The following is a 23948-nucleotide window of genomic DNA, read 5'->3' as shown; positions in this document are numbered from 1 at the left end:
ACCTCCTACAACCTATTTGGAGTCAATTGGTGGACTTTGAAAAATGTAAGTTTTTTGGGAAAATTCGATATTCCTATGATTCCAAAGATTCGAATTTGGCCGAATATGGACCTATTAGTTCGAAAATGGACCTATTCGACCCAAAAAAAACCCTTCAAATAAATTTTGGTTGGTCTTTTTGAATTGGAATTTCAACGTTTTTTCAATTCGAAATTTGACCCTTAATAAATATACTCATTAGAGATTCATTTATCAAGGGTTGAATTTCAAATTCATGTGAGTTTTTTTAAACTCCCATAAATTTGAAATTCGACCAATCAAAATGTATTAATAACATCTAATTTTTCCAACTCGGATGTATTGAAAAAACCCGAAACCCCAAATGGAATTCAAATCGAATTCAATCGGATTTGATTTGAGTTTTTTCTCCAAAAAAAAACTTGAATGTCAGGAAGGCTGCTCCCAGCATTTTCAATTCAACCCTTAATAAATCTGCCCCTTAAAGTGAACAATCCTTAATGCTCTAACACTTCATATATGCATTTTAAGTTTGGTTGTAATTATTACTATTTTTTGGGGATTACGTGAAAATGTATTAAAATGATCCTCAGCCATTGGGTAGTTAGTTCCTTGATAGTGCAGTAAGTTCTTTGGCTAAAGATGGTTGCAGAATGAAATGGGAAGCCAATCTTTTTGTGAGATAATTGGCCAACCACTACTGTATGTATGGCAACCTTAGTCTATGGTTTGTAGCAACCATTGGAAAGTCCCATATGATCACTGTCACTCACTTCAGGCAGAAAAAACAAGTATTTCAATTTAACTTAACAAAACAAGGCTCATAGTGTGTTTGGACTTTTTTTTTCCCATATAAAATACAGGAGTTTTAGCAGATTTGCATGTACACTGCATTTGCTAAAATCTGCTCAGTGAAAGCTTATATTCAGCTCAGGAATTTTATCCCTTGCTAACTCTATTCCACGACTGCAGCTCCTATATGTGGAGCATTTAACATATAATAATTGTGTTGAGGGCAGAGAGCTCTTCTTTCCAGCAGCATAATGCATGTTCCACTGCCATTAAAAGATTAATCTTCTAGTTCTTTCCTGTGCAGAGTTAGTTGTAATCCACGCATATGGCAGGTCTGTATGTGTTCATACTTTCCTCTAATTTCAAATAGACACATCAGTCCAACTGACTCTTACATGACTGTATAGAGGACAAGAAAGCAGCATGCCTGGAAATGCCTTGCCATATATTACAAAGGAAAAATGGTGCAAAGTCTGTGATTATTGTATGTGTGTTTGTGGAAATCCATTGAAACGTATCAGGATATAGCATGAATAATGTATTTCTTTCCTTTTCACAGATATAAAAATGGGAACCTTATCATGGCCAACAGCCATTTTTATCACCGTTGTTGTCACTGTGTACTTGGAAGCAAAAACCCGTCAGCCAGCGAAGCATACTAAGAGAGCTTATAATATGGCAGTTGCAGATGGTTTAGAGACATCCCTTGCTCCGCTAGCAGAAGGGACATTGTTCCCTGAAATCCCAGAGATCACTGATACCACAACTGAACTAGCCTTCTATCTTAAGTCCTGATTTCAGAACAGCCACCACTCTTTATCTCTTTGACAATTTCACACTGGAAACTCCTGACTTTTTTTTTAACTGCTGTGAGTGTTGCTCACCAATGCCTGGACCAAAAGGCGATCCTGGTGCCACGGGCCTCCCAGGTAACATAACTCTATGTTCTTAGCTTGATCCCATGCAAGCTACCAAATAATGAGGTGTGGTGTCCATTCATGCTTGCTCATTACACTCTCAGATGTAACCCTTTTTGCACTTCTAGTATGGAAAGTAAAAAGCGCTACCCAGGACAGTTTCTGCCATGAGCCAAGGTTGCTGTACTAAGGAAAAAGCCAGCCCCCCCAGTAACAAGTTGAATTTTCATTGTATGAGCTGTTGCACTAGCAGTCCCACCTTGTGTCACCCTGGAGCTAATTGCAAGGAGTGGAATTCTGCATGCTGTACCAAACTGGTTGTACCTCACTCCATATATACAAGTTATTCATTTGACATAGCCTTTGCATTTGAGTTTCACTTGAGTTGCTGGACATTAGCCCAAGGTGCAAAAAGGGGGACACATTCGATTTGCAATAATTTCAGCATGAAACATCCTCTTTGAAATGAGAATTCACTTACCTTATTGAAGTAAATTCCTTTTCTTCTCGTCCCAACATGTCAGTACACATGGGGGCAGTATTGCCCCTCTCAGACTAGGAGGTAGGACCTATAACATAGCCAATCAAAATTAACACATGACTTCCTCCTCACCACTGTTATACATTTGCCATAGCGGTACAGTAACCAAAATAAATAACTTGGGATGGGAAACACTGTACTGACATGTTGGGACTAGAAGAAAAGTAATTTACATCAAAAAATTAAGTGGAATTCTCATTTTCTTCTGTGTCCCTCCAAGCCAGTACAGATGGGATCTACCAAGCAATGCCCCAAAAACAACAAGGAGATAAATAATATATAGAGGCAATAACCAAACAGATGCTAAGAAGACCCTGAGTAACAAGGCCACCATCACATCCATTCAACAGGGGAACTGATAATGTATAGCCCCTGAAAAGGTAGACGAAAGGCACAAGAACATGAACGTTATGTTCTTGGACATGGTAAGCAACTGACAAGAGCTACAAAAACAAACCACTAAATTACAGAGACCGATCAAGAATAACCACATTTTGCTAAAATGGTTCACTCTGCGACTAGAGGGATACCTGCAATATGGCTATCGGGCATAAAACCCCACCTAGGGAAGAACTAAAATCCTGCAACTATTAAAACAAAAGATCCCCTAGGATATAACCAGAACAATGGCACCTGCCATCTCAGAAATAAAACACCCTAAAAACCACCAGGAACCAAAATATCTAGATCAGAAACTAACCACAACTTGGTGCACTAGTGCTGGAGAAATACTCTGTATCCTTTGCGCTAGCCGGTGGCCCTAGAAGGATTGGCCCACACTAGCCTAGTCCTGCAGCTTAATGGAAGCAGCTCACACCAGTGCACCAATTCTGTTGTATCCTAATCCAGCATTCCACTGTAACCATTGTAAGGCCATGCCGATACAGCCCAGCTGCTCCACCAACCACAAAATCTGAGTTGGGCATACAACAGCACAAGGGTTAGCTGCTGAACCAGCCAAATGTGACTTAGTGCATCTACCAGGCAGATATGCTGTTGCCCCAGCCAACTGCTGCACAAGCAAGCAATGGGGACCCAAGCCAATTACAGTGCTTTAAAACACCCACAAAAGCAGAGTCGACTACATCTCAAGCTGCACAATGCTACAGTTCATGCAAGGACAGAACCAAACCTGTGACAATACATTGAGCCACTGAATCCAATAGGCTACTGCACCAGCAAACAGCTGGGGTCACTATCTGAAATCAGGCACGCATGAAGCTTATAGACTGCCAACCAGCAATGATGCACAACCCACTGGAAAATGAGCCAGCCTCCATATATGCAACCCACTGATGGACAAGTCAGCTATTGTGTATGTCAACATAGATGTGTATGGCCATTGTCACACTTGCAGGCCCTGATGTCCGTCAGCTGCAATGTATGCAAAACACCAGAGTGAAAACCAGCTGCCGCCCAAGCAATAGCACATAAGCCTCATATTATGCTTGGAGACAAGGCCACCAACTGCACTAGCACCTGACACATAAGTCAATTTCCAGATATGCAACAACTGAGCACAGTTAGTTAACTTGCAAAACACTGGTCCACAAGCCAGCCGTATTGCTAATAAGCAGTGGCATACAAGACCAAAAACAATGCATGCAAGGCAGAAGCAAATGTCAGCTATAAAACCAACTTCAAGCAATGGAATACTCCTGCACACCTGCCCTCTCCAGTAGAATTAGAACCTGACGAAGGGGCACGCCCCCGAAACGTTGTAGTGTTGGCTTGAACATTAAACACGGGAAGAATCCCTTAAGCATTGCACATGTGCTGGAGTTAATTTGTAGCTATAAAACCAACAACATAGGACCAACCACAGCTGCTGAATACCAATTATCACCAAAACTATCTATGGGCTGCAAAACTCAGAGCAAACACACTGATGGTGCGACCTATGCTAGATCCACCCAAATAGCCAATCATGCAAAATGCTGGTGTAACCAGAACCATGCATGCAAGGATTGGAGACAAGACAAAATCAATGGCTGTTGTCCTGCCAAGGCAAACAGCCATGCCCGCCAAGGGCCATGGCAAAGAACAGCAGTCATGCCTACCACGGCCATCACAGTGACAGACAAATAAGCCCTAGGTCACAGCAAAGGCTGGCAGACCCATAAAAGCCAGCAAACTCAAGCCCCCAAGGACTATAATAAAAACTAGCGGCCACCTTAGCCAAGGGACATGGATAAAGACAAACAGCCCAGGAATCCTGGTAAAAGGCCAGCAAATACCTGAGCTACAGGCCATGGAAAAGGCCAGCCGCCACAATAACCCTGGTAAAAGGCTAGCAAAAAACGTACAAGCCAAGGGCCCTGGTAAAAGGCCAGCAGACCCATGAGCCAAGCGCCCATGTAAATGGCCAGCAGACCTATGAGCCAAGGGCCCAGGTTAAAAGCCAGCAGACCCATGAGCCAAGGGCCATGTTAAACCCTGCCCAGTAGGACATCAAATAATGGTGGTGAGGAGAAAGCTGTGGTCTTATAGGTCATGATTAATTTTGATTGGCTATGTTATTGGTCCTACCTCCTAGTCTGGGAGGGTCAACATTGCCCCCATGTGTACTGACATGGAGGGACGCAGAAGAAATTTAATCAGCTGGAAGAATATTACCATTTTTAAAGTGTTTTTTACATACTTTTATTTATGCTTGAATTACTAAGAAGGTAATGGAACATGATGCCTCTTATATTGTTCTTCTAACATTCTACTTAATTAAAAATGTGTTGCAGGAGTTAACAATGGTCTCAAAGTTTACTGCAAAGCTGGTTTCTAATGCACAGAGTAATCTCATCACTAATGATAATAAATCACTGAGCACCTTATCCTGCAGCTTATTGCTTGATAATTGTAGCGGGTTTTCTTTGTGTGCTCCATTATCATAGCAGGTCCATCGTTAGAAGAACGAAAACAAAAAGAACTGTAATTTTTATTAGAGCCACAAATCATTTCCAAAGCCAAGCCTTTGTACCTTGCTGTTCCCAGATTCGGCAAAATTGGAAAACTGCACAGTAAATCACACGACTGCCCAATAAAAGAAATGACTGTGGTAACAGCCTGTGCTCATTATTCATACAAAATTAGCAACTGCTTACTTGTTTTTTCAGTAACTTGTTTCTTTATTTCTTTGCATTAAGGTGTGATTCTTACTCACTCTCCAGGTACAAAGATAGTATATTTTACTGTATTACATTTTTGGGTTATTTTAAAGTAATACGGTTCATTTACAAAAGAATCAAAAAGTGAGAAAGAGGCACAAATCACCACATTTTCCCTATACTGCATACACAGGTATGGAATCCATTATCTGGAAAGCTCCAAATGATTGGAAGACCATCTCCCATAGATTCCATTTTATCCAAATAATCAATTTAAAAAAAAAATAATAATTAAAGTTCTCTATAATAATAAAACAGTATTTTGTACTTGATCCAAACTAAGATATAATTAATCATTACTGGAGGCAACACCAGCCTATTGGGTTTATTTAATGTTTAAATGATTTTCTAGTAGATGTAAGGTATTAAGATTTAAATTACAGAGAGATCCGTTATCAGGAAAATCCCAGGTCCCGATCTTTCTGGATAACAGGTCCCATACCTGTACATAATTTTTCCCATGTAATACGATTGTAAAACAAATTATTGTGGTGCAATGCCAGAGGTAGAAATGTTATGATTGGTAGTGAACAGCAGACAGTTGGGTATTTTTCAGGGGTGACATGGGGGTGGCACATGGATGTTTATTTGTAAGCCCTTCATTTGCTCAGCATTCCATAGGGAGCAGCTATAGGTGCAATGCACAGCCAGAGACTTGTTCTTAACGCCTGCCTTTTATAGATGTAAAAAGCAGTAATTCATCGTATTATTACAATAGTTAATGCTGTTGCTACTTAATATGATTCTTATGACCCTAGCAGCTGTATGTATGACTGTCGAAATAGTCATACATGTAAAGATCTGCTCTTCTCAATTGCTTGACATAGGGCCAACTATAGCATCATAACATGGGCCTATGCATTCTTCATCTGGTTAGATTTGTATACCTAAAATCTGGATGATCCCTGACCAGATATCAGTTGGGCAGGCTGGTATGTCCCATACATGGACCAATACAATGACATCTCAGTCTGGAGTGGACTACTTGGCAGCTAATATCAACTGATATACGGCAACCCCTACAGTACTCTGCTACTAAAGGCATTCCAGAAAGATTGGCTCAGACATTTTGTGCAGACTGTATTGATGATTTGTTGACCACTAACTGTTCTAATGTATTATGTCATGTTTTTCTATTGCTACTTTCGGTTTTTAACTGATTTTACAAGACATGGCACATGAAATAGCAATATCAAAATATAAACATGCTGAAAATTTACTCATGCAACTATATTAAAAAATCAAAAATGTATTATAACAAGTTAAAATGCATTAGTCCCCACGAAAGCCTAACGCATTTCATTCTTACCTAGGCAATCAAAGAACAAGTGTACAAAGTCACGTATATATATATATATATATATATATATATATATATATATATATATATATATATATATTCTTATATGTTTAAAACAAGTCACATTGAAAGTAAAATCCACACCTAATGGCAAGCATGTCTGTAAATAAAAAATCTTTGATCAGTGCCCCCATTTGAAAACTGGAAAGAGTCAGAAGAAACAGGCAAATAATTAAAAAATTTGAAAAAAAAAGACCAATTGAAAAGTTGCTTAGAAATGGACATTCTATAACATAATAAAAGTTATCTGAAAGGCAAACCACCCATTTAATATTAATAATCTGATTGACATGCTCCATAATGCAATATTTTAAAGAGCGCATCGTACAGCCAACATATTGTACCATCCAACCTGGGTCTTCACAAGCCTCATCTCCATGCACTTGAATGGACCCATACATGTGATGCCAAATTGCACTAATATACAGGCCACTTTAGGAATCCTAGGTGATCAAGGGTTCTCAGCCCCTTGTGTAGCTAGCATAAGAGAATATATAAGAAAGAATACAGAAACAACATTACATAACAAATCAATTCAAAATGAAATTTTACAGTTGAACTAGGTATGCAACTTTTACCAGTATAGAAATCTGGATAAAGGGGCGGGCTGGTGACATCATAGGGGTGGTCTAGTGAAGTTAGGGGTGTGTCCGGTGATGTTAGGGGCATGTCTGATTACTTTCGGGGCATATCTAATGACATCATGCACGCACTGATTGTGGAATTTTGGACAGTTTTTTAAGCTTTGAAAACTGGGCAGGATGTTTTGAACCAGGCAGCCCCCTAAAAAAACGAATTGTCTGGTTAAAGTATAAACTCCATTTTACATTTTTTAGGGGACTAGAAAGAAATAGTGTAAAATCAGGCAAAATTTGAAATCAGGGAAATGTATTATGCACAATATATATAGTTGGAACCACAAAAACAATATTGTCAAATGAGGGACGTAAATCAGGGGATGTAACATTGAACTTTCAATGTATATTGTTAACATCAAAATATACACTTTGTAAAGCCTAAGCAGGGAAACGTGTTCAAAATAACAAGTGCATGTCTAGTATGTCATCTTTGGTAGGACAGCTGCTGTGCAATAAGTTTCTGCATCATCCCAGAAGCTTTTTTTGTGAATATTGTGAATTGCTGTGTTCCAGTATAGTCTAACCCAAATACTTTTATTGTATAAAATGAAAAATGATCTGTTCCTTCCTTTATAATATGATATGTGACTGGTGTTGACATTGCTATCACTTTCCTAATATATTGCGGCTTAAAGAAGAACTAAACCCTAAACATGAATTTGGCTAAAATTGCCATATTTTATATACTGCAATTATTGCACCAGCCTAAAGTTTCAGCTTGTCAATAGCAGCAATGATCCAGGACTTTAAACTTGTCACAGGGGGTCACCATCTTGGAAAGTGTCTGTGACACTCACATGCTCAGTGGGCTCTGAGTGGCTGTTGGGAAGCTAAGCTTAGGGGTTGTAGTAAATTATCAAGCAGAAAATTAAGTTTGTCTGTTATATAAGATGATGCGACAGGGCTAATTATTAAATTCTGATGCTGGTTTCACTGGTATTTGAGCTGCCATGGAGTAATTATCTGTATTACTAATCAGCCTTATATTGTGACATTTATATTCCATGTGCAGTGAATCAGCACTAATGAATATGGGGAGCTACTGGGGCATCTTTGGAGACACAGATCTTTACTGCTAAAAGGCTGTGCGTTAGGCTGGTAAAGAAGCCTAAAACATAATGTACAACATTTCTTCCCTACTTCTTTAGTTAAGCTTTAGTTCTCCTTTAAAAGGCACATTTTAATACTCTTCGATATAAATGTATCCTCACTCCTATTTTAATAGAATTTGTTAGAATAGAATAGAAATTTGGATTTTTCTAGAAACACACTGCATCAAGGATCAAAGGAACACAAAACATGAGGTTTGAAGGTAAAGAAATGACAAAAAGAACATAATGCATGCAAACAATAGCATGGTTACATTTTGCTACCATACCTAATACCTAATGGAAAATATAAAAGCAAATGATATAAAAGCAAATGCATATATTGGAGAGGTACCAACTGTACAAACTGTTTGGATTTTAGTGCAAAGCCTGGTGCCTTGCAAGTTAAACTCTAAGCTCTTTCTAGCAGGACACTTTTATCTTCCTTGATTCTTTTATTGCCAATAATATCTCTGCTATGTAATGCATTTCCTGTACGGATGGCAGAGAGTCTCCGCCAATGTTTCCTTTTTGTATCAAAAAGATGCCACCTTCAAGCAAGTCTTTGATAAGGTTCTATGGGCATTTACATCTTGCAGTGTAATAAACTGTCTACTGAACAATTACTTGTTGATTGTGTTTTTTGCATAATCCTGTTTGTAACTTTCTGCCCTTAATCATCGTAGGCCACAGTAACAACATTATAAGTGCTATTTATTATGTCCAGGGCAGAGTGCAAAGTGTCTAAAAAATGGGTGCCCCTGCACTTCTGCCCAGTGTCTCTGTAGATGACCCCTTATGTAGGTTTTAGCACTACACTGACTTGGAGGGGCTTATAATATAAAAGGACTAATGTTGTCTTACTGCAACTTTTGACATTTGTTTTTACGGTTTGACTATTTTTGTTTTCTTGGCTCTCTGAGATTCATAAAGCAACTTGTTAGAGAGTTTCTAATGGTAAATTCTCTTCTCCACTGGACAACAAGCCCAGAGAATAGGTCTGGTTTTTCTGCCCTAAACTAAATGAACACAAGTCAAAGTGAAAATGTGATGCACAGAGCCATTGTTGCATTTTTCCAATAACTATGTTTTCCATTTAGGTTGCATAGGCATTGAATGATAAAGCTGAATTCTTAGCAAGATGCATGTGTGAGCACCAGGCATTCTAGGAACCAAACATAAAGCTATAAGTGAGCATTATATTTTGCACAATAGGTTCTGCTCTTGCAGAATGACCATCGGCTCTGAGTTCTGTTTCAGGGCAATAGAGTGCAGCTTTTCCAAGGTGCGTGTGCTTGTTAGATGAGCTCTAAAGGGTGCACTCTTGTGCCTCTAGCTCTTGTACTCCAGGGAAACATAAATAGTTGTTAAGTGCATTTGCCAGTAGCAACTAATCATATAGTTGATCAGTACTAGGAGTTAAAAGAAAAGCAAGGGTCTTATATGTTACTGTGGTTAATTGCACTGGTTCTGTATTCTGTAAAAGTGCCCTCTTGCACACAGAAAATAAAAGAAGAAACAATAAAAATGGATAATATCCAACAGGGCAGCGGGTACAAGAGTTAATCACAGGGAGTTCCGATATGTTTATTTAACTGTATATATTTTTTCTTCTAAAACTACTGGTAAGGTATTTTTTAACTGCTTTTTGCTGTGGTAAACATTGTATTTGGTTGTAGTTACTTCAAGGTGACTATCATTTGTGGCATGAAAGATGGTTTTTGAGTGGGTATTGATTACATCGCTCCCAGGCAAATCACTTTAATAGGACTTGAAAGGAAGGTCTTTAGGGTTTAAAACTCTCTGCAAAAATGCTGGATAATCCTTCAAGCATTGCTGTTGTCAAAAAAAAGGCATTATTTTGCTAAGAACGCATCATGAAATCTGTTTATATATTTAGCACTTTTCATTTTGTAGGTCCCAAAGGAGAAACTGGAGACACAGGATTGCTGGGGCTACATGGATCTACCGGGCCCCCAGGTGCAAAGGGCTACAAAGGAGACAAGGGTGTCTAACAATGAAAGCCTATTGATTTCAGCTCTCTTCTGTATATTCTTTTAAAATGCAGCTGAGAAAAGCACTTTGTGCATGGCGAGGCTTTTCACATGGTCACAGTAATTGCAAAGATTTATATTCCAATAGTGAAAGTAGGTAATACAATAAAGAAGTCATTTGAACAGCTTGCTCCTGTTACAGTCTCACATGCCACTGTGTAAGAAGTGATTTAATAGGACTAAGGTTTATTGTTCTTATTAAATGAATTTGCCTATTTAAATCATATTAGATTTAAAGGATTTTTAGGGCCTCAAGGGATTTTGCATTTTCCCACTGCCAATATACTGAGTCATACAAGCAATCCTTTCCTATATTTGAAACAATATACAGAACCCAGAAAGGGTCCATTCAAGTTTGAATTCTAGAGGAAATATGTTTACCTTGTTAGATCTTAATAGAAAGGTTTTAACACCTTATGGGGATTAATCATTTCAGAAATTTAAGGACCACAAATACCCTTTTATCCCTTTAGGGACAACAGCAAAATAATAAAATAATTAAATGAAGCCCAATAATCCCAAATTAAGATATTTTATTGTATATTTATAATTAACAATTAATCAATAAAAAAAAACCCTTGTTCGATCCTTCTCACCGATTTCTAATGAACTGCCAACCAAGGAGAAGGAAATCCACCCATAAATGTATGGTTCATGAAATATGATTTTCCAGCATCAGTAAAATATGATATATACAGTATGTATAGAATAGATTATAATCTACTGCTCATGGGAAAAGAATGTGCGGCCTTCTATTCAGTAAAGACTAATTATAGGGTATGGCCATCCTTTGCCTTTGCCCTGCGCTGAAATGGTCATTGCTTTGGTATCATGAATGGCACCTACTGTCTAGAAAACATTATATCCAAAGTCTTTCAAGTAATCTATTTCATTGTTGAACCTGAGCAAAGCAGCAAAATGTCTGTCTACCTGACCTTTACCAATGTTCCAATTATTTCTGATAGATGGTGCATGAACTCATATTATGAAATAAAGAGGCCTGCTGAGCTTTCAAATTTAGCACAGCATCCTTTTTCTATTTTTTGGACCCTTCTCTCTAGGATTAGGTTGGCAGGTAAAGCGCTTGTGGGTTGGAGTCACTTTAGTCTTTAACATTTTTCCGTTTGTAGAAATGCCATTTATAATTTGATAAATGGAGTGCCAAATGTTTAAAACTGTTCCTGTAACCTTTCCCAGACAGATGAGCATAAATTGTTCTTTCTAGTAGGAGCTTTTGCATCTCTTGCACTATAATATTGAAGACAAACTCAAAACTAGTTACTAAGATATTTAGGCCTATGGCACATGTGCCATTTTTGGTGGTGTTCAAGCAAAAAGCAACAGCATTAAAAAATTCCTAAATTCCATGTCTCCGCTGCCCACTGTAAAGCATGGGGAATGATCTGCCAATTTGAATTGCTGGTGGGTGCATGGTGACAGCTTCATTCAGCTTTTCTGACTGAAGACTACTTTTTGCCACCTGTGTTTCTACAGGCCATTACTAGGCATAGGCAAAACATTTCTCATTGTTCTATGGGATGAGCTTAAAGGCAATTTTAAGGGATTTGACTTTTAAACACTGCTGTTTTCCTGTTGAGCAGCAAAGCAGTAAGAATGCCTTGTGTGTTGAGCTACAATGGGATGAAGAGCAAGGATGGCATTGTGCTGTATAACCATCCTTCTGACTAAAGTTGCCTGAGCTTGGAGATCTGATTGTCAGTCTCAATAGGGTATAATTATCAAGTCCAGGGTAGGTGCAAAGTGCAAAAGAAAGGCCACCATTCGCTATGTTTTTTGCCCCATGTGTGTTGCCCTGTGTGCCAAAGGTCTCTGTGTGACAAACCAGAGTGCATTTCCCTGATAAATACAGCACTGCCTGCTCTACTGTTGCTTTTGCCCATTGGCAGGGCCGGGTGTAATGCTGGTGCGCCCCTTGGCTAATCACACCCTATTAACCCCTTGCACCCCCCGCTCACACCCCCTTCCCTCTCACATCTCCCTCACCTCCCTTGGTGCTGTTCTCCTGTTGGCAAATTTCAGATGCAAATATATCAGGTTGTATCCAAGGACAAACTTTGGTTTCCCCACAGTTCAGCACTTGCAGGTCCTCCTCCACCTGTTTGAGACGATCTCCAAGTACAGAAAATAAAGTGCTAGAATCCTCAAAAATTCATTGAGGAGGGGGATTTAACAGAAAGAATAAAATATAGTATAGTATTTTTTAAAAAAAATTTTAGTTTTTTGTTTTTTTTTTAAAAAATTGTTAACACCCACCGTGATTATTAACAGTGATAATAGTGTTCTTTTATTTAACTTAGAAGAAGAGAGCCCAAAAAAGTGAAAGTTGTGAATTTTAGATGAAAAATAACAAAAAAAGAATAAAAAATAAAAAATAAAAAATAAAAATAAAATTAAAAAATTAAAAAAAGTGAAAAAGTGAATAGTTCAGTGAATTAATAGATACCAACGATTTCTCTCCAAGTGATAGTGAATGCAGTGTTATTTGTTACTTAAAACACATTCAATTGTGCAATAGGTGAATATTAATGTAATTAAGGAATATTTAGTGTGGGTTCAACTTCCCCTTATATAAAAAAGACAAGGAAATAAAAAAGAAAATGAGAAAAATTCCTTTAATATGTGCTTTGTTACACAATACAATACAAAGGCCAGGGAAATAAATAAAATAATTGAAAGACACTGGAATGTATTAAGCACAGATAAAGAACTGCAATCGGTCCTTCCAACAAAACCAAAAGTCATATTTCAAAGGGCCCCAAATATCAGACAGAAACTAGTTCGTACAGGAAATACAGATATTACCACAAAAGAAAAATATCCAGGTTTTTTCCCCTGTGGCCTATGCAAAGCATGCAGACACACTACAAAATATAAGACATTTATCAGTAAAGTAACAAATGAAACATTTGAAATAAAGGATTTGATTAAATGTGAAACAGCGAATATTATATATGGTTTAGAATGTCCCTGCGGACTACAATATGTAGGGAAAACAAATAGAAAGATAAAGGAAAGGATAGGAGAACACATAAATAATATAAAAAAAGGAAATATGAAGCATTCCGTATCTAAACACTTTACAGAAAAACATAACAAAAATCCGTCAGGCTTGAAATGGTGGGGTATAGAAAAAGTTAAAAAGAATTGGAGAGGAGGGAACCTGGTGACCAAAACCCTACAAAGAGAAAGCTGGTGGATACATAGGATAAAATCCCTTACCCCTTTGGGGTTAAATATAGATTTTAACCTTACAGCGTTTTTAGACAAATAAATAAGTAATATAGTCACAAGAATCCTGAATGTAACTATGTTCTACTGATAACACTATGGGGATTGAAACTGTTACTTTCGTAATGATAATTGACACTTCCCTTAGACAATTCTAGATAAGGAAATAGCTACTCTTTTCAGGTCTTATCAGAAGACAGAAATAGATACTTTGAATTGTAATTTTAAAAAAATACAGAGCGGTGTCATACAAGTTATATTCAAGAGTGTGACAAACACTGAATGTGACAATTATCGCTTAAACTAATGTTGGAGTCCAAGTTTTTAAATTGTTTTTAAATTGTTTTCTAAATTGTTTTTTAAAAAAAGTTTTTTTTAAAATTATGGATTTTTAATGCTGTAGAATTGTTGAATACATATGTTTAATCGTTTTATATGTATAAATAAGTGCACTAAATCCCTTCTGGGTGTAGAAACAATAGGGCAGGATTTTTTGAAGTTATGATACGCACTAGCTGTATAAAGAACAGTGCCTAAATGCACTGAAACACTTGTAAATAAAGTTGTTGTAAGTTTGGTTGAGAGCGCACAGAGAATAAAGGGGCAAGAAAGTATGTGGACGTCATCGCTCAGGAAGAAGCCAGCCAGGCGAAACGCGTAAGCGAAAAGGACCACGCTAACCTTTTGCAGGAGTACCCGATCCAGAGAGACGTCTGTATCTTCCGAGGGACGCCAAGGAGACACAGCGACTTTCGCGGGACTTTTACCAATCCTTTGCAGTTTTACCGATCGTGTTTGTGAGTGTATTTTTATTCTATTAAACTGTTTTAAAGTGATCCCTGCACATGCCCCTCTCTATTTTTATCCCTCTTACAACAACCTGGATAGTAGAAAAAGAGTGGAAACAGCGTGAACAGGACCTATCACTCAGACGCTCTCCCTTAACTCACATTTGGTGAGTGAGCTGCACAACCGGTTGTACCGGAATTGTGGCAAAGTATTCTATGTTACCTTTCCTCTAATCCATAGAGTGTGGATCTTAAACGGGAAAAATCTAAGGGGAAGTTGAACCCACACTAAATATTCCTTAATTACATTAATATTCACCTATTGCACAATTGAATGTGTTTTAAGTAACAAATAACACTGCATTCACTATCACTTGGAGAGAAATCGTTGGTATCTATTAATTCACTGAACTATTCACTTTTTCACTTTTTTTAATTTTTTAATTTTATTTTTTATTTTTTATTTTTTATTCTTTTTTGTTATTTTTCATCTAAAATTCACAACTTTCACTTTTTTGGGCTCTCTTCTTCTAAGTTAAATAAAAGAACACTATTATCACTGTTAATAATCACGGTGGGTGTTAACAATTTTTTAAAAAAAAACAAAAAACAAAAAATTTTTTAAAAAAAATACTATACTATATTTTATTCTTTCTGTTAAATCCCCCTCCTCAATGAATTTTTGAGGATTCTAGCACTTTATTTTCTGTACTTGGAAATTTCAGATGCAACCAGCAGGCAGCATGCCAACCCCTGAACTTTTCCGTCCTAGGTCAAGGCCTTTTGGTCTGCCCACAAATCCAGGCCTGCCCATTGGCGACTTACAATGGGGTTTTTATCTAGCATGGGGTGCAGAGCACAGCCAGATTCTGGGCACAAGTGCTCTTTGAATGACTACAAAGGAAGAAAGAAGTTACTTACACTTATTATGTTGTAGAACATGTGGAGCAAATTAGTTGTCCAAATTTTAGTTTTCACAGCCCAATGCACTGAAACTTAATAAAAAAAAGTCTATTTTACAGGAAAAAATACTTTGTGTATTTGATACATAAACTGTTAAAACAAATAACATATGAAAAAGTCAAATAAAAAAAACATTTTATAGAAAAGAAAGAAATAAAAGTTTGTATAGTTTTTAAAAGTTCCGACATTAATACAACTGGAGCTGGCAGAACATTTTTTCCCCTGATATTCGAACAAAGCTATATCTACACGCTATACATACATCCATCAGCACTGCCTGCATATTTTTACTGCCCACTTTTCCACAATGGATCAGCACAATGCACAAATTTATCAATAATTTACCTGCATTCTTTATGGCAGTTTGCACAACCACCATCATTTATATCAGTGATCCCCAACCAGTAGCTCGTGAGCAACATGTTGCTCTCCAACCCCTTGGATGTTGCTCCCAGTAGCCTCAAAGCAGGTGCTTATTTTTGAATTCCAGGCTTGGAGACAAGTTTTGGCTGCATAAAAACCAGGTGCACTGCCAAACAGAGTCTCAATGTAGGTTGACAATCCACATAGGGACTACCAAGTGGCCAATCACAGTCCTTATTTGGCACCCCAAGAACATTTTTCATGCTAGTGTTGCTCCCCAACTCCTTTTACTACTGAATGTTGCTCACGGGTTTGAAAGGTTGGGGATCCCTGATTTATATATTTGATTGAAGGGAAAACAGAAGAACTTTAGCATGTATGTATTTAACCATTCTCGTGCACTACACACACACTAGACGAAAGGGTCTTTACTAGAAAGTTTCTGTTGCTAAAGCAATAAATAAAGTATGTTTTTATGTTGTGTTTTTGGATGGTATTCATCAAAGACTCTAAAATATTTTAGTGATTAATGCACATAGCCCATGCAAGCAGGAGAAATTAACAAAACACCTCACTTTATTCATCTAATTCAATTGAAACAAGAGCCATTGCTACATATATTTCCTTGTATTTTCAGCCACTCCTCTTGTAAATCAGACATCTTCCAGCCCTTGTCTCAAGCATAATTCAGATCAACGCACTGGGGGTCATTTATAAACACTGGGCAAATGTGCAACTGGGCAGTAACCCATGACAACCAATCAGATGCTATGAAAGCTCACCCTGCAGCTGGCTTAAAAAAGCTAATCACTGATTAGTTCCTATGGGTTCCTGCCGAGGTGCATATTTGTCCAGTGTTTATAAATAAACCTCACTATTGTTTGAGCTTTATAGACAGGATTCAAACCCATCTTGTTTGATGTGCCAAGTAGCAGAGTTGCAATTTTCATCTCATGAGACAATGTTTATGTGTAGGTGGAAAGGGGGAGCACGGAGAACAAGGACTGAGCGGAATCTCAGGTTTCCCAGGAAAGTCAGGAGAAACAGGTAAAACTATTACTTTGTCTCGGTTTATCTGCCTTTTTCCAGTATAACTTTTTAGCCTACTGTATCTGATAATTAAATTTTGCTTCATATTGTAGCACTTACAATAATCTGACATTCTAATGACATTATTTGAACCAAAGGGGTCACTTTGCTTGGGGCCCAGGGCACAGTCCCTCTCACCCCTTCAACCACAACTTTGCCTGTTTATTTGATTTCTAATCTTTATATTGGCCAAATGTGATTAGGAGTACAATACATGTTTTGCTTTACCTTTCTTGCTGAATTCCAAAAACAATAATCATATACTTATTTCAATGTTACACATTTTATGTGCATTATAGAAGCAATTCTCTTTCCCTCCAAAATTATTACAAACTTTTATAAATAACTTCTATAATATGGACTGCATTTGGAACAAGATGGAAATAGGCATTTATCTATCTTGGCTCCCAGCTGAGCCATCTGTGCTTCTTGTTCTGGTGGGTCCCAATGACAAGCTTAAATCCCAGGGCTAATTATTATGTTTTATCAACAAAATCATATGCTTTTCATTTTTTTTGGCATCATGAGTTTTAGGAACTGGTATGACTTGTAGAAGCTGTCTACAAAGAAAAGCTTATTACATTTCTCATTTAGTGATGATGTCTTGAATTTGTTTTATTATTTTTAACAGGTGAGATCGGAGCTAAAGGTGAAAAGGGAAATATTGGTCTTTCTGGCTCGAAAGGCCAGAAAGGAAACAAATGAGATACTTGTCAGAATGGTACAAAAGGAGACAGAGGTGAAAATGGGGAACAGTGTTTAATAGGTGCTAATTGGGAAAAAGGAGATTTAGGAGATAAAGGCAACATTGGAGAGATTGGAGAAAAAGGGGACATAGGAGACATTGGGGAAAGAGGATTAAAGGGACAAGTCATGTGACTTGTGCTCTGATAAACTTCAATCACTCTTTACTGCTGTACTGCAAGTTGGAGTGATATCACACCCCTCCCTTTCCCCCCAGCAGCCGAACAACAGAACAATGGGAAGGTAACAGATAACAGCTGCCTGGTAGATCTAAGAACAACACTCAATAGTAAAAACCCATGTCCCAATGAGACACATTCAGTTACATTGAGAAGGAAAAACAGCAGCCTGCCAGAAAGCATTTCTCTCCTAAAGTGCAGGCACAAGTCACATGACCAGGGGCAGCTGGGAAATTGACAAAATGTCTAGCAGTCAGGGAGCCGGGAGCTCCCTCCAAGGAGGTTGTCAGGATCAAGGAGGAAGCCCACAGGGGAGTCAAGGTCGCGGTGTGTGTCCAACAAGGAGTAAACAGAAGAATAACCAAAGTCCAGGCAAGGGTTCAAGGGCAGGCAGAATATCAGCAAAGTCCAAAAGTCCAGGCAAGGGGTCAGCAACAAACAGGAACAGGATAAGTCTTCAAAATAGCAGACAGGAAACCCAGGAAACACACAGGAATGAATCCTATACTTGGGCGCCATTCTGGCATCTTGGTAAGGCTTTTATATTTGAATTTGGCGCCATTCTGACGTCATCGGTGTCCTTAAAAGCCTTTCCACTTAATGAGGTACTGAAGAGAGCCCCTGCAGATTCTGGAGTCAAGGATCTTCTCCACCTCATATTCTTGTTGACCATCCAAAGAGATGGTAGGAGGGGGAGGCTGGACAACGGAAAAGCGGTTGGAGGTAGCGGGTTTCACCAAGGAGACATGAAACACGTTGGGAATTCGCATCTCAGGGGGAAGCTGAAGTCTGACAGCCACAGGGTTGATCACCTCCGAGATGGAGAATGGACCTACGAACCTCGGACCCAACTTAGGAGATGGTACCTTCAACCGAATGTTCCTGGAAGACAACCAGACTTTATCACCGACCTTGTAGGGAGGAGAGGGTCTACATCTACGATCTGCAAACGTCTTATGAACCAGAGCACTCTTCTCCAGGTTTGACTTGGTTGCAGCCCAAATAGCAGACATGTGGGCTGCATGGTCATCAGCGGCCGGAACATCAGACAACACAAAGTCTTGTGGGAAGGCTTGAGGATGTTGACCATACACCGACATAAATGGGGACCTTCCAGTGGAAGTGTGGCAGGCATTGTTATGAGCAAATTCCGCCCACGGGAGGAGATCAGACCAATCATCTTGACAAAGGGAAACGTGGTTCCTCAAGAACTGTTCCAAGGCTTGGTTCACTCGCTCAGCCGCTCCATTAGTCTGGGGATGATAAGCTGAGGAGAACTGAAGATTAATACCCAGATCTTTGCACAGGGAACGCCAGAACTTTGCCGTGAATTGGGACCCTCTGTCAGAAACGATCTCGGCCGGGAAGCCATGCAGGCGAAAAATGAACTGGATGAACAACTGTGACAACTCCACTGCAGATGGAAGCTTCCGTAGAGGGATGAAGTGGGCCATCTTGCTGAAGCGGTCAATGACAACCCAGATCACGGTGTTCCCACTGGAGGGAGGAAGCTATTGCCAAATGCGTCCAAGGACGAGAGGGAACAGGCAACGGCTGTAGTAACCCACTGGGGCGAGAATGGCTGGACTTGGAAGTGGCACAAACAGTACAGGCAGAAACAAAGTCTTTGACATCTTTACGGATTGTCGGCCACCAGACTAGACCCCGTAAAAGTTCAAGAGTTTTAACAGGACCAGGATGTCCCGCTTGTTTGGAACTATGAGTCTGTTGCAGGATAGGCAGACGAAGCTCAGGAGGTACAAAAGCCATTCCGATGGGGGTATCAGGAGGGGCAGAAGATTGACCAGCCAGGATTTGATCAGCAAACTGAGGGTACAATTAAGCGATGATCTTGACAGGAGGAATAATTGGCTCTTGTCTTTCAGGAGAACGATCCACCGGAGAGAAACTTCGCGACAGAGCATCGGCCTTCCGATTCTTGGAGCCAGGGCGATAAGTCAAGATAAAGTTAAATCGGGAAAAGAAGAGAGCCCACCTTGCCTGCCTGGGGTTCAGCCTCTTGAGAGATTGAATGAATTCGAGATTCTTATGATCGGTGAAGATCGTGACTGGAATCAAGGAACCTTCAAGGAGGTGACGCCACTCTTCTAAGGCGAGCTTGACAGCCAGGAGTTCTCGATTTCCTACATCATAGTTATGTTCAGCAGGAGAGAACTTCTTAGAGAAATATGCACATGGGTGCAGCTTTCCATCAGAGGGATGCCTTTGGGACAAGATAGCTCCAGCTCCAACTTCAGAAGCATCCACCTCAATGAAGAAAGGTAACCCCCGGATCAGGATGGCGGAGAACCGAAGCGGAAGTGAAGGCATCCTTCAGGGATTGAAAGGCTTCAATAGCAGATGGAGGCCAGGAACTGGGTTTACCCCCTTTTCGGATGAGGGCCAGGATAGGAGCTATACAAGAAGAGAACCCCTTAATGAATTGCCGGTAGTAATTGGCAAAACCAATGAATCTCTGGATCGCCTTGGTGCTCAGCGGAAGGGGCCACTCTTGAATTGCGGACACTTTAACGGGATCCATCTCGAAACCCTCTGGGGAGATGATATAGCCCAGAAAAGGAATCTTGGACACTTCAAATACACATTTCTCCAGCTTGGCAAAGAGAGAGTTCTTCCTCAAACGAGAGAGTACTTCCTTCACCTGGGAGCGATGGCTTGCAAGGTCCTTGGAGAAAATCAGGATGTAGTCTAGGTATACGACCACAAACTTCCCCAAGAGATCCCGGAAAATGTCGTTCACGAATTCCTGAAAGACAGCGGGGGCATTGCAGAGACCAAAGGGCATTACGAGGTACTCATAGTGCCCATCAAGAGTGTTGAATGCTGTCTTCCATTCGTCACCTTCCCGGATGCGGATAAGGTTGTACGCCCCACGGAGATCCAACTTAGAGAAGATTTTAGCCCCCTTCAGTTGGTTGAAAATTTCTGCGATCAGCGGCAAGGGATACCGGTTCTTAACGGTGATTTTATTTAGACCCCGGTAGTCAATACAAGGACGTAGGCCTCCATCCTTCTTCTCCACGGAGAAGAATCCAGCCCCTGCAGGAGAAGTGGAAGGGCGAATAAACCCCCGCTGTAGATTTTCTTGAATATATTCTTAGGTCTCTGCTGGGGAGAGAGGATAAGTGCGACCTCTAGGAGGCAAGGTTCCAGGCAGGAGATCAACTGGACAATCGTAGAGACGATGAGGAGGGAGAAATTCTGCAGACTTTTTACAGAAGACATCAGCGAACTCCTTGTAGAAGGAGGGAAGCATCTTCAAATCTGACGAAGAAATATTCACCCTCTGGATGGGTTCAGCAGGAAGGCAGTGCTGTTGACAGTATGGACTCCAACGGGACACCTGCCCCGAGGACCAACCAATAATAGGGTTGTGCAGGTGTAACCAAGGAAGCCCCAAGACGACTGGAGCAGAAGGACAGGAAATAATCAGGAACGATAACTTTTCTTTCTGTAAAGTCCCAACCTGTACAGGCAATTCCCCAGTCGTCATAGAGATAAACTCGGATTCAAGGGGTCGATCATCAATGGCGGTTACACGAAGTGGAGGAGTCAATGGAAACAGGGGAACATTTATATGCTTGGCAAAGAGAGCGTCCATGAAATTGCCGGCAGCTCCAGAGTCAATAAAAGCAGAGCCAACAATGGTCTTAGAGGACAGACAGATCTGTAAAGGCAGAAGAAACCTATGAGAGTTCTCTTGTGACTTGGGAGTAACACCCCCTACATGAGTCTTTGCAAGGTTACCTTGAAGAGGGGAACTCTGAGGCTTCACAGGACAGGAGTTGGCAAAGTGAGATTGACCCCCACAGTAGAGACAAAGTCCAGCCGTACGTCTCCGAAGTTTCTCCTGTTCAGATAGACGAGCTCTTCCGACTTGCATAGGTTCCTCCGGAGGAATAACAGAAGGCTGCTGGGAGGTAGGAGATAATAGAGGTCTTTGAAAGCGAGGAGCCAACATGGGTTGAAATTTCTTGACTGTGTCCCTATCAGCTTGATGTTCTCTCTGACGAGTGTCCACCTTGACAGACAAAGCAATGAGGTCTTCAACCTGCGTGGGTAATTCACGGGAGACCAGGTCATCCTTGAGGCGGATAGAGAGACCATTGTAGAAGGCAGCATGATAGGCATCATTGTTCCAGCAAGTCTCTGCAGCGAGGGTACGGAATGGCATATTCCGCTACACTGCGATTTCCTTGGCGGATCTGGAACAGACGAGAAGCAGCGGTCGCCACCCGACCGGGAGCATCGTACACCGTCCGGAATTCATGAAGGAAGGCTTTGGAATCGAAGGGAGACTCCTTCTTCCAGTGCGGAGATGCCCACTCGAGCGCTTTCCCCGCCAGACGAGTGATTACGAAACCAACCTTTGCTCGTTCAAAGTTAAATTCCGCAGGTTGCAGGGCGAACCGAATCTGGCACAGGTTCACAAAACCACGACAGGCTTGAGGGTCGCCACTGTAGAGAGGCGGTGCAGGAATTCGCGGACCAGAAGTAGAGGATTGTGTAGCCATATCGGCAGCAGCTAGCGTGGGCGTTGTCGGCGTTGGAGTAGTCGGCGTGAGCATGGATAACTTTTCCAAGATCGCCTCCAGCGTGCGTCCGACGTAATTTTGCCGAGCTTCGTACGCCTCCATGCGGGTATGCAGACCTCGAAAGGCCCTGCCGAAATCTGGCTGAGCTTCAGTGGGATCCATGGCCCAAGTATAATGTCAGGGAGCTGGGAGCTCCCTCCAGGGAGGTTGTCAGGATCAAGGAGGAAGCCTACAGGGGAGTCAAGGGCGCGGTGTCCAACAAGGGGTAAACAGAAGAATAACCAAAGTCCAGGCAAGGGTTCAAGGGCAGGCAGAATATCAGCAAAGTCCAAAAGTCCAGGCAAGGGGTCAGCAACAAACAGGAACAGGATAAGTCTTCAAAATAGACAGGAAACCCAGGAAACACACAGGAACGAATCCTATACTTGGGCGCCATTCTGGTGTCTTGGTAAGGCTTTTATATTTGAATTTGGCGCCATTCTGACGTCATCGTGCTGGCGCCACTACCCACATGGCGGCCATGGGCGCCGCCATTTTGGGAGCGACGCCGGCAGGGAAGGACGCGCCGCCCGGAGCTCCTGGGCCTGCTCCGGGCGGCGATCGTGACTCTAGCCCCATGTCAGATTTCAAAATTGAATATAAAAAAATCTGTTTGCTCTTTTGAGAAATGGATTTCAGTGCAGAATTCTGCTGGAGTAGCACTATTAACTGATGTGTTTTGAAAAAAAACATGTTTTCCGATGGCAGGATCCCTTTAAATATATATTCCAGTTTGGTAAGTTCTTTAATATGCCACTTAATATGATGTAAACTATCTGTTGCTTAACTGTTCGTTTTGGGAGTATAGTCCTTTTAGCATGAAACCCAAATTAATTTTTTATTCAAAAATCCTGTTATAAACTTTAAAAATGTAATCTGTCAATCATATTTTGCCTGCCCCTCCTGCAGGCAATTACTTTCCATACTGCACTTCCTTGATCTCACTGCACTTCTCACATTCCTCACCATCTAATTGGTTACCAAGTGCCACATTCTGGTGCATGATGAAAATCTTGCCTTAATAACAATGTCCACAAAATGGTGCCTGTCTGATTCATATGATTTTGAATTTAAATACTTTATAAAGTGCAAGTGAATTTTATTTTGCTTGACTAATATCATAAAATTGGATTTGGAATTATTTCTTATTGTGACAAGTCCCCTTTAAATCCTGAGAATGGATTGCTTTTCTTTGTCCTAATACGGCAGGACTTCAGAACCGTAGCATGTTTAACCTTATTTGTCTGTAAATTGCCTGGATTTAATTAATAACAGAACCATATTTTTCAAGTACAAAACTAGATCTAACTACTTGTTGGGACCAAGGCCACAAAGCCCCTAGCAATCTTTTCTCTCCTTTAATCCGATATATATATATTTAACTATATTATAGTTCTGTATTGCCGCTA

General features: G+C 40.3%; 1 pseudogene; it reads left to right on the top strand.

Moving 5' to 3' along the window:
- Positions 1–1377: 1377 nt before the first annotated feature.
- LOC121393553 lies at positions 1378–17945 on the top strand (annotated as a pseudogene).
- The last annotated feature ends 6003 nt before the right edge of the window (positions 17946–23948 follow it).

This window comes from Xenopus laevis, chromosome 5L, assembly GCF_017654675.1.
Source record: "Xenopus laevis strain J_2021 chromosome 5L, Xenopus_laevis_v10.1, whole genome shotgun sequence".
NCBI lineage: Eukaryota > Metazoa > Chordata > Amphibia > Anura > Pipidae > Xenopus > Xenopus laevis.
This window is presented reverse-complemented; position numbering and strand designations above follow the sequence as displayed.